Raw genomic sequence first — 13,147 nt, forward strand, 5'->3', positions numbered from 1 at the left:
AACAATTTTTTTTCTAGAAATAAAAAAAATATCTGCAGATGGAATTCCTATATGGAAAATATGGCGACAGAGATGTTGATACTGTAGAAAAGTGTATGTGAATGAGGTGGACGGAAGGTGAGGAAGGAGGAGGCCGAGGACGAAGTGGAACGATGGGGTGGAGAGGTACTGCATACGAATATGAATGTAAATGATGTGAATTGGAGGGAGGGCAGCCTGGTGTCAGAGGATAGGCTGACATGGGCTAGATTTGTTTGCAGCAAACCCTTCCAGATTAAGACATGAGTTATAGAAAAGGAAATACATTTATTCCCTCATGAGGACCGTGTGGGTCTTATGTAATATTACTTAGTGTAGAAACTGAAGTTATGTATGACCACTGTACTGTACTAACACTTTATATAAGAACAGAAAATCATTGTTAGGATATAATGAATGTTTATTTAGTATGTAGTTGAGCCTTTTCACTTTGTCTTTTTAACGGGTCATGTTTTTTGTGGGTATTTTGTTGTCATCACCAGTTTATGGCGATCTGTTTTAGAGAATTTTTTCGAAGTTGAGATTTGTATGTAACCTTCACGTATCACTTCATTGTGAAAGTTCTTCCTTGAGTAAATTCGTCCTGAGTTAGGAACAATATAAGAATGAATTAATTCCACAGTGTATAGGGGTTAAAAGGCAAAGTTGGATCATTTCCCGGCATGATGTTTTCCTTATCAAAGCTCAAAATGCATGCTAGGCGTCCACAAGCCGATAGGAACAATACAAACATACATACACCAAGCCACTATATTTGATTGATTCATTACCAGCCATAGTTACATTTTGAACACAACTATCAGTGCCCTCTCTATATTGCAGCTTCTCCCTCAACACCGGACACTTATTCATGCTGTTCACTTAATTATCACAACATATTATTCCTATTCTCTAGTGCAACTCCTCACGCCACAAAATTCTTATTCGCCTCAAGCATCACTCTTTCACAACAAATTATTAGCACCAGATATTACAACTCGCTTACAAACATGCACCTTTCAATCAAAACACGTTCTTCTCTCACTGATATATAGGTTTTCACATCACAGCACACCCATTCACCTGAAGCACCTCGCTTTCACAACACATTCCAAGCTCCTCATATCACAACACACAAACATTAAGAACCCTTCTATTTATTCCCATTCCTCTCTTGCTGTAAATCAGGTTCTCACACCACATCACACTTGTACACCGCATGTAATTCACTCTCCAACACACTCCATGTACTTCATATCACAACACATTTAATCTCTTACACACATTGCTGCTGCTGTGCACTCATCCCGTACTGTAATACAGCCTCCTTCCACTAAACACATGTACTTCCGGCAGGTAAAAGAAGTATCTGTGTAGAAGGTGATCAATGTCTTCCGAAATTTTGCTTATAACTAGTGATATCTTGGTAGAGTTGGCCCACATGGTCTTACCCGCCTCTCCTTATTTCCCAACACCGGGGGTGTGTTGTAATTCGGCAATCATTGTTTTTTTTATTTTTTTATGTGAGTAATATCTGATAGTTTGGGAAGGCAGACACTTTTCATATTTACATGGGTTAAATAGTAATGTATCACACTTGTGCTATGGATGCAGCGCATATGAGTGGCACTGAACAGATAAGGCCATGTAATAACTGCAAATGAGATCGAGCTCATTGTTCTTGAACCTGGTTCGTTAAACTCTCCACTGTTGGGTATGAACCACATCACAGCCAAAGTGGGACGATACTGTGTTTCTTAAAGTCATTCCTTACAAAAACAACTCAGGAAATGCAGGCGAGACCTATTGTCATCATTTATAGTGATATTTACAACATCTCTTTGTATTCCCAAGCAGCATATTCTAGAAGTCTATTGCTATTCGGCATTTGGGGACATATAACCAATCAGCACAGGAAGTGAATATGCAGAGGGGGGGGGGGTTTAGTCAGTTATCCCCGCACAAGAAACTAATTCAACGGGTAACCTGCACCTTTTGTGGGAAGATATAGTAGGTTAGGTTAGAAACTAATCACTAACCTAACCAACCTAACCTAGGCTAGTCACTAACCTAACCACAATTTGTCCAACCTAAACTCACCTAACGTAACCTGCTATATCTGCCAACAAAAGGACCAAGTTACCCGTGAAACTAGTTTTCTTTACTTGTGAAGGGATAGATGACTAGACCCCTCCAACGCCCCCCACACACACTGCCTGCGCTGATTATTTCTAATTTCGGCGAGTGCCGATTAGCAATAGACACAGGGAATATGTTTTCCGCTAACCACCGAAATACTGCATCCGTAAGGATTACGCAAAACAGCGAGGCTGGTGCTCCAAGATGTTGTGGTAAACAACTGTTAAAAATGTAAACCAATACCGAAATGGAACTCAAATTTAATCCGATCTCTTTGGCAATTAATTTACTATATATATTTTTTTAATTAACACATGACATTCATGGGAGTCATTTCAGAAAGCTATATTCAGTATTACTAACAGTATTAAGGAATACAATTAAAATTTTTTGCTGTAAATCAATGTATGGCACTGATTACAACAGCGCTACGAACCTCTGGCCCTTATACCTCTCACATCAAAAAACTTTGTCGTTTTTAGGTTGCAATTACTTCCTAGAAAGTAAGCACACAGATTTGTTCTAGTTACTGTATTTCATACACCTCCCTCTCACAACACGCGTCAAGCCCCTTCCAGCTCAACACACATCTTACAAAATAGTCTTACAACATACGTTGTCGTCACTGTAAGGCAGCCCCTCACCCCTTGGCATACTTATTAACGTCATGCCCTCACTTTCTCAACAGTGTCTGCCTTTAATACCATGCAGTCCTTCCTACCACAACATAATATTTTGCCTCGTGCAGCTCACTGCCAAAACATTTATAACATTAAACATAAATTCAGCTAACAGTTACCGGGATTGCCGGAATGAAAAGGCCGGATATCTGTAGTCCATCAGGTGTATGTACAGACGAGCCTGGGATCACAGCAACAACAAAGTAGAGGAGAGAGAACAATTTCCACTCGTCGTCCCTCTAGAGAAAGTATGGTTTAAATGTATAGGGTAGTCCATGAGTAACGCTGATCTTCCACTAATCCAGGTGATTTTTCGTGTGCTACTGGGACGGTCCCAGTCACCGTTATCAATTACAATTCTGTATTATTTACTCCTTTACAACTCTCAGTACCACACCCATGCCCACACCATCAGATTGATCTGTCCCCACAACACTCGAGGTATCGCCAAGTTTGCTTCCAACAGAGTGCAATTTACGGGTCAGCCTGTAAATGCCATCTATAGTGCAAAAACAATCTCTCTCTCTCTCTCTCTCTCTCTCTCTCTCTCTCTCTCTCTCTCTCTCTGTCTTCACGTGACTACCCATTGTCACTCTCCCTAGCAAACAAAAACCCACTCTTCCGTGTCACCTTCCAATTTACCCTTCTCTTCTGCATCTTACTCTTTCTTTAACATTCCCATGCTCTGACTTTTTGTATCGTCTTTTCTAGTCCCAGTTAATTGATCAAAACTTTCTAGGGTCTCATAAGTCACTGAAAGATCAATTTAGCACATCCTTTTTGTAAGTCCCTCATGAGCTTATTTGAGTCTCGGGAAATATAAAAATTAATCCATTAAATTATTACAGTACATTCAAAAGGATACTATTTCAGTTATTACAAGTGCCCCAACAGTGGCATTACAACCCTATTTAAGCTTCGTAACCATCCTTATAATGCAATTTATAACACGGATTTACACCTTTTCTTCCTTTTCATCTTAAGTACAACAATCGTAATATCTTTTCCATATTCCACTTTCCCCAAGTACCCCCCCCTCCCCGCCCGTCTTAGTGAATCGAATGAATTACAAACTTCCAACCAAACACCTTTTTCTACACACTGATTCACCGTTCACATAAATTTATTCAAAGCCTTTCAGCCGACGATATACTATTAATTATAATTTACTTGACACTGAAAATATAAGGTTTCCAGATCGAAATTATTCAAGCAAAACAAATGTTAATGAAGATCGTCTCAAACCCTTCCAGTTCGAAAACCCATTTATATATATATATATATATATATTCTGGAAAAGGTAAAATCCTCGTGGATTACAGAGAGAGAGAGAGAGAGAGAGAGAGAGAGAGACAGAGAGAGAGAGAGACAGACAGACAGACAGAGACAGACAGACAGACAGACAAAGACAGAGAGAGAACACTGTGCTCCTGGATATCTGTTTTCATGTCTTTCATATGTCCAGATCACCATAAATTATTACACTTGTTATTATCTGTGACATTCAACTTATCTCCTACAGTCCCACTTTTTGCAAACACTGTTTCATCTTTGTCTCACACGCAGTTCACAAAGTGTCGTAAGGTAGCCTAGATCTTAGCACCTATTCACTAATGATTTATTTCTCCACTTTTCACCTCAGCGTCTTGTTGTATATTATGACAAACAGTGTCGATAATAAAACGATACATTTTCGGTTTATTAGAATTATTCAGCAGAATGTATAAACAAAAAACAAACAAACAAACAAGTAGGAAAAGATGCCACCAATCCTTCAATGCTACACATTCGTGAAATATGCCGCAAGAGGATCGTGTGCGGACGTCATTAATACATACAGTCTTGCCATTTACAAACAGTTGCGTTATGCTTAGGGGAAAAATATACAAACTCTCGGTTTCGTTATAGCCTTGTTTTTTTTCTTCTCAGTACTAGAAATCTTTTTTAACCGGAATAAAATATTGTAGTAACAGGAAGAATGAACTTAAATCAAATGCTATCGAAATGAAACAGTTTAAAATGCACAGTCCACTTCCTGCAAGTCAAGTTACAATTGTCACATCTTCACACAGGGACATTGCCTTCGTGATGTTTAATCAATGATTAATGAAATTAATTGTATTACCTTTTTTTGTTGTGCAGCCCCGAGGAAGTAACGAGCAAGTCATTTTTTCATTTATCATAACACATATGCAATGTTTTAAGATGTATCGCATCGAAAGTGTTAATGAACGAGTAAATTAAACCGTCCGGTAGTGGAAGTCTCTGAATTAGAGCGTTAGGGAATTGCTGAAATAAACGCAATGACGTGTTTGGAATATGGAATTTGAACCATGACGCGTCCTTGTGTGAAAATTCCCCTTATAAAATCTCCCATTTACATTAAATATTGATTGAATGTAATTAATTAGAATCAGACGTTCAATCTTGAAATTTCTACAGGGTTCCCATTAAGGAAACAAAATCACTACAGAAAAAGAAGAGAGGCAGGTTTTAGATAAGGTTTTCAGAATAAATTCTGAAGCCGTAACTGTTTTTGTCTTATACAGGGCTACTAACCAGAATTAAAGGGGTAATTAAACTTGTCTCATAACATATTAGAAAAATAGGACCTCTGCTCAATGGATTATTATAACAATAACATAAAGATCCCCCGCCTCAAAAAAAATATTCCGCTGACATACATCTCTGATAAAGCTATAAAACAGGAATATTATTGTCTTCATTCTTACCTTCGCCGACCAGAGAGGTGTAGTACAAATATCAAGGCTCCTTAGGCAGAGGGTCAGGTGTGTATGAGTAACCCGGGTTGAGGGAGTGACCTTATATAGGACACCGTGCACTGTGGGCGGAGCGTGATTTTATCTTGAGCGGCTCTCTGCTGATAGACCATTCAAGTATAACCTTGATGCAAGTTTATTTTCCTCTTATTGAGCTAGTACAAATGATTAGTCAAAGTAAATATGCAGTATTCCTTTACTCTAACTGATTCATATGAATTATTTATGATCAGCTATTCCACCATCACCGAATATTTTTTATCGCAAAATATGACAAAAAAATATTTAAATAAATCATAACTATTTATTATGATAAACGGTCACACACACACACACACACACACACACACACACACACACAGAAGACAGAAGATCCTGAGGTAGAAATACTGCACATTTTGTCCCTTCAAGAGAAGAGGAAGAAAAAAAAAACGAAAATGCGTGGAACTATTATCTTTGAAAGACTGGATTTTACAAGCACCTAGAATGCATTCAGAGAGCGTGTACCTCCTCCATTGTCATTTAAAAAGGATCCGGATGCAGATCCGTTGAGATATAGTGCAGGATTCCGAAAATCCGGATCAGGGTCCTCCCACAAATTTAATCATTTTTTTCTTGGCCCATGGCCCGCCCTTCAACAAATTTTCATCGAAATTAATTGAGATCTTTTGGAGATACTGTGCGGTAGGATCCAGATGCGGATCCGTCCCGAAATTTTACCAATTCTTCCTTGGCTCATGGCCCACCCTTCCACAAGATAATATTGGATTTCATTAAAAACTTTTGGAGATATCGTGTGAATAGACAAACAAACAAACGAACATATGTAAATACATAACCTACTCCAACTTCGATGACGGAGGTAATAACTTGAGAAAATGTGAGAGAGTATGGTTTGATTCAGATGCATAGTAACATCAGAGAGAGAGAGAGAGAGAGAGAGAGAGAGAGAAGCACTAGGGTTTTGTAGGATCATAAGCAGCTTAGGTAAGGTGAAGCACCAAATGCGGCTTTGCTAGACTGTAGCACCTGTGATATGAATATCCTTCAGGAGGGACTACGTGGTCGAGCAGCTCCTTGTGATACTGTTACTAATGATTTCTTAATTGTTGTAATAATTTCCTGTTAAATGGACATTGTATGATTTGTCAACCTTGCTTTCTCTTATGTAAATGGTAATGTACATAATGTATAACGTTGTATAACTATGCATGGATACTAGAAGTGTACGTGATTTTATTTGCTGAGCTAGGTCTAGCCCCTTCCCTTAATTTGCTATGTCTACCTTTTTTGGAAGTGGGGCGAACGAGCGCGCCGACTTAGAGTCAGGAGCAGACCACTAACCAGAGCACACCTGTGTTAAATCTAGTCAGATTTTTTTTAGGGATCTGACGATGGACTTTGATCTTATGCCATTAAGCCTGTTTCATCAGTGGTGGCAGCGGTGAACATGAAAACTAACGTGTCCTATGTTAACTTTATATATAATTCTTACCAAGAGATGCCCCATACTGTGCGAAGCTGCCCTGCCACACCTTGTCTTGTGCACCCCGCCATGGTCTTGCTTATCACCTGGTCCAAGGATTGCCTAGTTTTAACTTGCCAGGTACCTTGAGTGCGATAAACTATCCAAGAGTTTACTCCTGTCCGGCCTGCTCTGGGGAAAAATAAACCCGTCAACGCCTGCCACGCTTGTGGAATTTTGCCATATGATCACTCACAGTCACCGCTTAGCAACCTGCCCAATGGTCTCCTACTGCTCGCATTTCTGGTGAGATCTAGTCCTGTCACTGTGTTCCATGCATTGGTGGTGAGATGATGTCCTGCTGCTGTGCGAAAACCAAGTCATGGTCTCCTACCACCACTTCACACAGAACAAATCATATTTATAATGTCTATCTATCAATATACCTAGGCTGCTTCCTCCAATGGAGGGATAGCCGTGAAAGGACGATACACTCCCAAATTACTCATCCACACACACATTTACTCGTACCTTAGCCCTAAGGGGAGAGAGGGCATTTATAACAATTATTGGCATTAAGACACCCCATCAAGGCCACCTCTCTCCGCCAACCCTGCTCTCTGCACCGTTCATATCTGTCACATGGTTGTTCGTCCCTGCCCTGCTGGAGGCCTACATAATTCCTACTACCACTCCTGCCCTAACACTGCGTGTGGCATGCAGCACCCTGCTTCCACAGTTCCTGCGTTCGTCGTACAACCGCCACCCGCCCTACCCCTCCCACACCCAGTTCCATTCTCGCTTTAAGTGTAAACAGTCTTATCTCTTTTGGCCTACACCTGCCTCATACTCGTTATTTTCTGTCCTTCGCTGTGTGGAACTAAGGCGTGTGTGTATGTGTGTCCTGCCTTTACGATGGCGTGATTAATCATCGCCGCCTTACACTTGCGGAAAATTAAGGCTTTCCATTCTTCACATCACGAGCAACTGTTACGTCACCACCCTTCCCACAGCTGTGTTGCCTGGTGAAAGACAACATATCATATACCTCCCTGTCAAGACTGTCATCATACACTCTTCAGTCAACTCACACCCACTGTATATTTTTGTGATTATTTTTATTTCTATTTTAATTTTTATGACCTTAGTGGTACAGTCCGTGGGAGCCCATCATACACTCAATGTAGGGATCCCTTATGGTCTCTGATCTGAGTGACAAACCCAGTGGTTTCCTGTGATCAGGAAACCACTTTCTACTGTGGGTGGTAATCATATAATAGGGTTTTTTTGGCCGGGTTAAGTATCCCCCAGATTTCCCTATTCAAAATCACTTAATCATGGCAGACATTTCGGAGAGCCTCGGAGGGCCTGTCCAGGGCCCCAACCAAACGGACAGAGTCGCATGGCCATGGGGAATGTGAGAGGTGTGCATGAGGAGAGCAAGAGGGTGGAAGTGGTGAATGTTTTCAAGAGTGCGAGCTATGTTGTGATGGCATTGTGTGAAAAATATTACGAAAGGGTGCTAAGTGGAGGAATGGGAGGGTGTGAAATCTGTAAGATCGGGCACGAATGGACGAGGAAATTGCAAGGAAGGAGTTGCTTTCTTGATGAAAGAAGTGTGGTAGAGTGGAATGAGAGTTTACAAATCTGTCAGCTCAAGATGTATGCATGTCAAGTTCAAGTTTGAGAAGGTGAAAGTGGCAGCAATTGTAACGTATGCACCGTGTGATGACAGAAGTGAGACAGAGAAGGACAGGGTTTGGGATGAACTGGATGAAGCAGTTTGAGAAAAGGCCAGGAGCTATAGAATGAACGTAATGGGTGATATGAATTTTCCTGAGGATGACATCATGGGTTGTAATGGAGTACCAGGAGAAAATGATAATGGGAAACGACTGAAGGATATGCATCAGCAAAGGAGATTGTGTTTTTGTAACTCGCATATCAAATAAAAATGCACATAAATTATACGTGGTATAAAGGGAACGGGGATCATGAAAGGAGCCTGAGTGATTATGTGCTCTTAGAGAGGTCTGTGCTGGGAACAGCTGCTGATACAAGAGCTGTGAGAGTACAATGTGGAGGTCTGTCAGATCACGTGATTGTGGCATGCAAGATCAAGCTGAGAAGAGCGAAATGGACCAGGAGAGAAAGGAGCAGTCAAGACGCTCAGGATCAAAGAAATGGCAGATGATCACAGGACAAAAGTAGGGGAGGAGTTATAATCAGTGAATTGGAATGAAATGGATACGGACAGGCTGTTGAAAACATAGAGGGATTGCTTATTTAGGAATAATAAAGCGGTGTGTGGTGTGGCAAAAATAACAAAAAAGAAGAAAGGTATGGCATGGTTCGACGAATACGTTAAGAGAGCAGTGGAGAAAAAAGGAAACAGTGGCTAGGATGGTTACAGAACTGGGGTACAATTGAAATAAGAACTGAATATATTGAGAGCGAGAAGACATAAAGAGACTGGTGAAGGGGAAAAAGGAGGAGGTAAATGATGATCTAGGAGGGAAAATGAATGCAAATTACTCTGAAAATTGGAAGTTATTCTGGGAAGTGGTGCAGAAATGTTGAAGTGACACCGGAATGAAATGTGAAAGTGTGAAGGATGTAAGTGGTAGATTATTAACCCATGGGGTGTAAGTAAGGACCAGGTGGAAAGAATAGTTTGAAAGCCTGATGAATGGGAATAGTATGAGCAGACCGCCTGTAAACATGATTGGTTTGTGGGGTGTACAGAGAAGGAATGCAGAGCCAGGAAATGTGACACTCGCACAGGTAAAGAACGCTTTGACGTGGCTGAAAAAAGGGATAGCAGCTGGTGTTGAGATGTTTAACCCCGACACCACGGGGATTTTGGAGCTGCTCGTTGCATGTCCCATGCGGATATTCACGCTCCGACTGACTTTTTAAAAATATTTGCCAAAAATCAGTTATTAGTCCTGGAATATTATAATTAAATATGCATATGGCACATACCTTCAGCTTTCTCATGGGTTGTTTGTTGAGCCTTCGTCACAACCGTAGGACTTGTGGAGACTTCTGAAATTGAGTAATGAAGTCTCCACTTTACACTTCCCGACAACCCATAATATGATTACCAAAGCCTGATATTATCACTAGAAACACTATTATATGATTTTCAAGTAGTTTGGAATCCATACTCCCAAAAAAACCACTGTGAAAGCAATGTAAATTACGAGGGCGTACCAGCTTCCCACCCGTGATCGTGCCCCACTGGTATTGTCATTTATTATTCATAAACACATTCACACTTTATATTCCTATTACTTTATTACCCTTATTTATATATCTACAGTATTTATCCATAAGTTTCCTTCAGTAACAGTAGTTTATTTTCACTCCAGGCATTCATTTTCTCGTTCAGTAATCTACGTAATGTATTTTTAATATTTACATTTCTACTTTATTTACACTATGTTATGCACTGTATCTTGTAGTAACTTATAAAACTATTTTCCACTGTTCAATCATATTTACATCCATTGCTTTCACTTGCTGTTTACACATTATTTACATTTCCACTTGCACTGTTTTAGAGTCACAAAAAAGATCGTAGTCACTGTCCATCATTATCGTTGATATTAGCCAGTTCACGTTCCACAGCAGTCACTTAGCCCTTTACCCCTTCCCACACGAGATTTAGTAGCGGTAGAGGTCACAGGGCCCTTTGCATGGGGCTAAAAAACGGCGGAATTGGACAGGCACGAATCCAAAAAGGTTTCGCCTTGAAAGATGACAGTAAACTGAATGCTGTGGCCTAGGGACAGTGAAGGTTGTCAATGTCATCGTGGTGACAGCTGCTAATTTATACGCTATGAAATGATTGGCAGGAAATCTAGACAATACATAATAAATTAGGTAGTTCCAGGTGAATGTAAATATCACTTAGGCTTCTCCCTTCCTTTCTTATATATATTCTTATTATGAGAACAGGTCATATGGCATATTTCAAGGGTATATAAACAGGGAATGTTAGCGTACGAGTGCACGTGGGGTGTTGCCAGGTGATAATTAGCCCATTCCAGGTGGATGGCAGTATCAATTACCTTTTCTCTTTTATATATTATTGTGTATAAGAATAGGGCAAAGGGCACATTTTAATGGATAAAATGAGTGGAAAAATCCGTACTGAATTTGTGTAGCACAGCGCAGCTGGGCAGGCGAGAGGAGAGGGTAATGGAGGGGAGGTAAGGAGGGGAGTCAAGGACAGGAGAAAAATGGTTAAATTGTCAACAGTGGATGGGAGTACAGGTGACATTAGCAGAACTGAGTATAGCTGGACACTGGTAGTACTGTTAGATGATACAAGCCACCACTTGAAAGCCTGGGCAAATTCAAAATAACACAGAATCACAAAAGTGACGCCCTGCGGTATGATCCCTTGTTCCCAAACATCACAAAAGTGATGCCTCACGGTTAAGGGGTAAAGTATAGAGGAGACAGTGGAATGAAGTGCTTGTTGGAAATATGAAAGAAGGCATGAATGAGTGAAACTGTGCCAGCAGAGTGGAAACAGGATGTGATTGTACCCCTGTACAAAAATAAAGGTGAATGAAGTGAGTGCAAGAATTATCATGACATAAGTTTATTGAGTGTTGTAGGGAAGTTATATGGCATATTTTTTATAGACAAAGTAAGAGAGATCTCGGAAGTCTTAGTGAGAAATGAACAGGGTGGCTTTAGGAGTGGCAGAGAATGTGTGGGTCAAATATTTGCATTGAGACAGATAGTGAAGAAGGCTTATGAGTAGGACAATAAGGATCCTACGGGATTTATGGATCTGGAAAAAGCAGACAACTAAGTAGACAGAGAATGATCCTGTAAGGATTTGTGCATGTATGGCATAGACGGTAAGTTGCTAGGTGCAGTCAAGAGTTTTTATGATGGTAGTGAGGCATGTGTAAGGGTAAATGGGCCTCTAAGTGAATGGTTCACGATCAGTGTGGATGTACGACAAGGTTGTGTGATGTAACCCCATGGTTGTTCAATAAATATATATATATATATATATATATATATATATATATATATATATATATATAGATTCGTACTATTATCAATCAGTTGCGTTACTCTTGGGAGAAAAATATTGAAATTAGAGGGTCATTTATAGCCCTGGTAGTTCTTCTAAACTGGAATAAAATCCTGTTGTAATTGGAAAAATTAAACTCAATAAAATGCTATTGAAATGAAATGTTTCTTAATGCATGTATCTAGTTCCTATTGATCACGCAGTGATACTGCCTTCCATACATTTAACCCGAATTCATTGAGGTTACTTGTAATAGTGGTAGGTGGGGGCGCCCATCATCCACCCACTTAATGTAGTGGTACCCTGTTTTTAGGGTAGCTCTTGATCGAGTGGCAAGCCAAATGATTTCCTGTAAACCAGGAAATAATTTACAACACTGGGTGGTAACCTTTTAACCAACTGACACGTGTTCCCTGCGTGATGGCAAGTGGGTTGACAGAGGGTTAGTGCCCCTCCCCGGAAAACAACTAACAAAAGATACGAAGAAGAAGCCTTGGGCCAGGACTGACCAAAAGATGACGACTAAGGACCGAACAATGGACAAGATACGGATGGCGACGTGGAATGTAAGGGGTGCAAATGATGAGGTGAAAGAGAAAATGTCCAGGTGCTTGAGAGTGCGAAAGTGAATGTATGTGAATTAACTGAAACTAAATGGAGAGGACAGAGTGTGTGAGAATGGGAGTATGGATGAGGTATATGTGCAGGAGCAGGTGACAATGACAGAGCAAAAGAAGGAGCGTGTACTGTTGTGAGTAACAGATGCAAGGAGAATAGAAGAGAGTATGGATCAGTTGGCTCTAGGATTGTGTGGGTAAGACTGAAAGTTGTACTACAAATGTGGGCGATTGTGTGCGTGTATGTGCCAGTGCAAGATCGTGCAAGCAGAGTGAGAGAAGAGTTCTGAACAAATGTGGAAGTGTGCATGGAAAAGTTTGCAAGGAATGAGAGAGTGTTTTTGATTGGTGATATGAATGGTAATGTAGGGAATGTGAAGGTGGAT

This window comes from Coenobita brevimanus, chromosome 40 (genome assembly GCF_032717465.1).
Source record: "Coenobita brevimanus isolate Jiangsu-jjx chromosome 40, ASM3271746v2, whole genome shotgun sequence".
In the NCBI taxonomy this organism is placed as follows: Eukaryota; Metazoa; Arthropoda; class Malacostraca; order Decapoda; family Coenobitidae; genus Coenobita; species Coenobita brevimanus.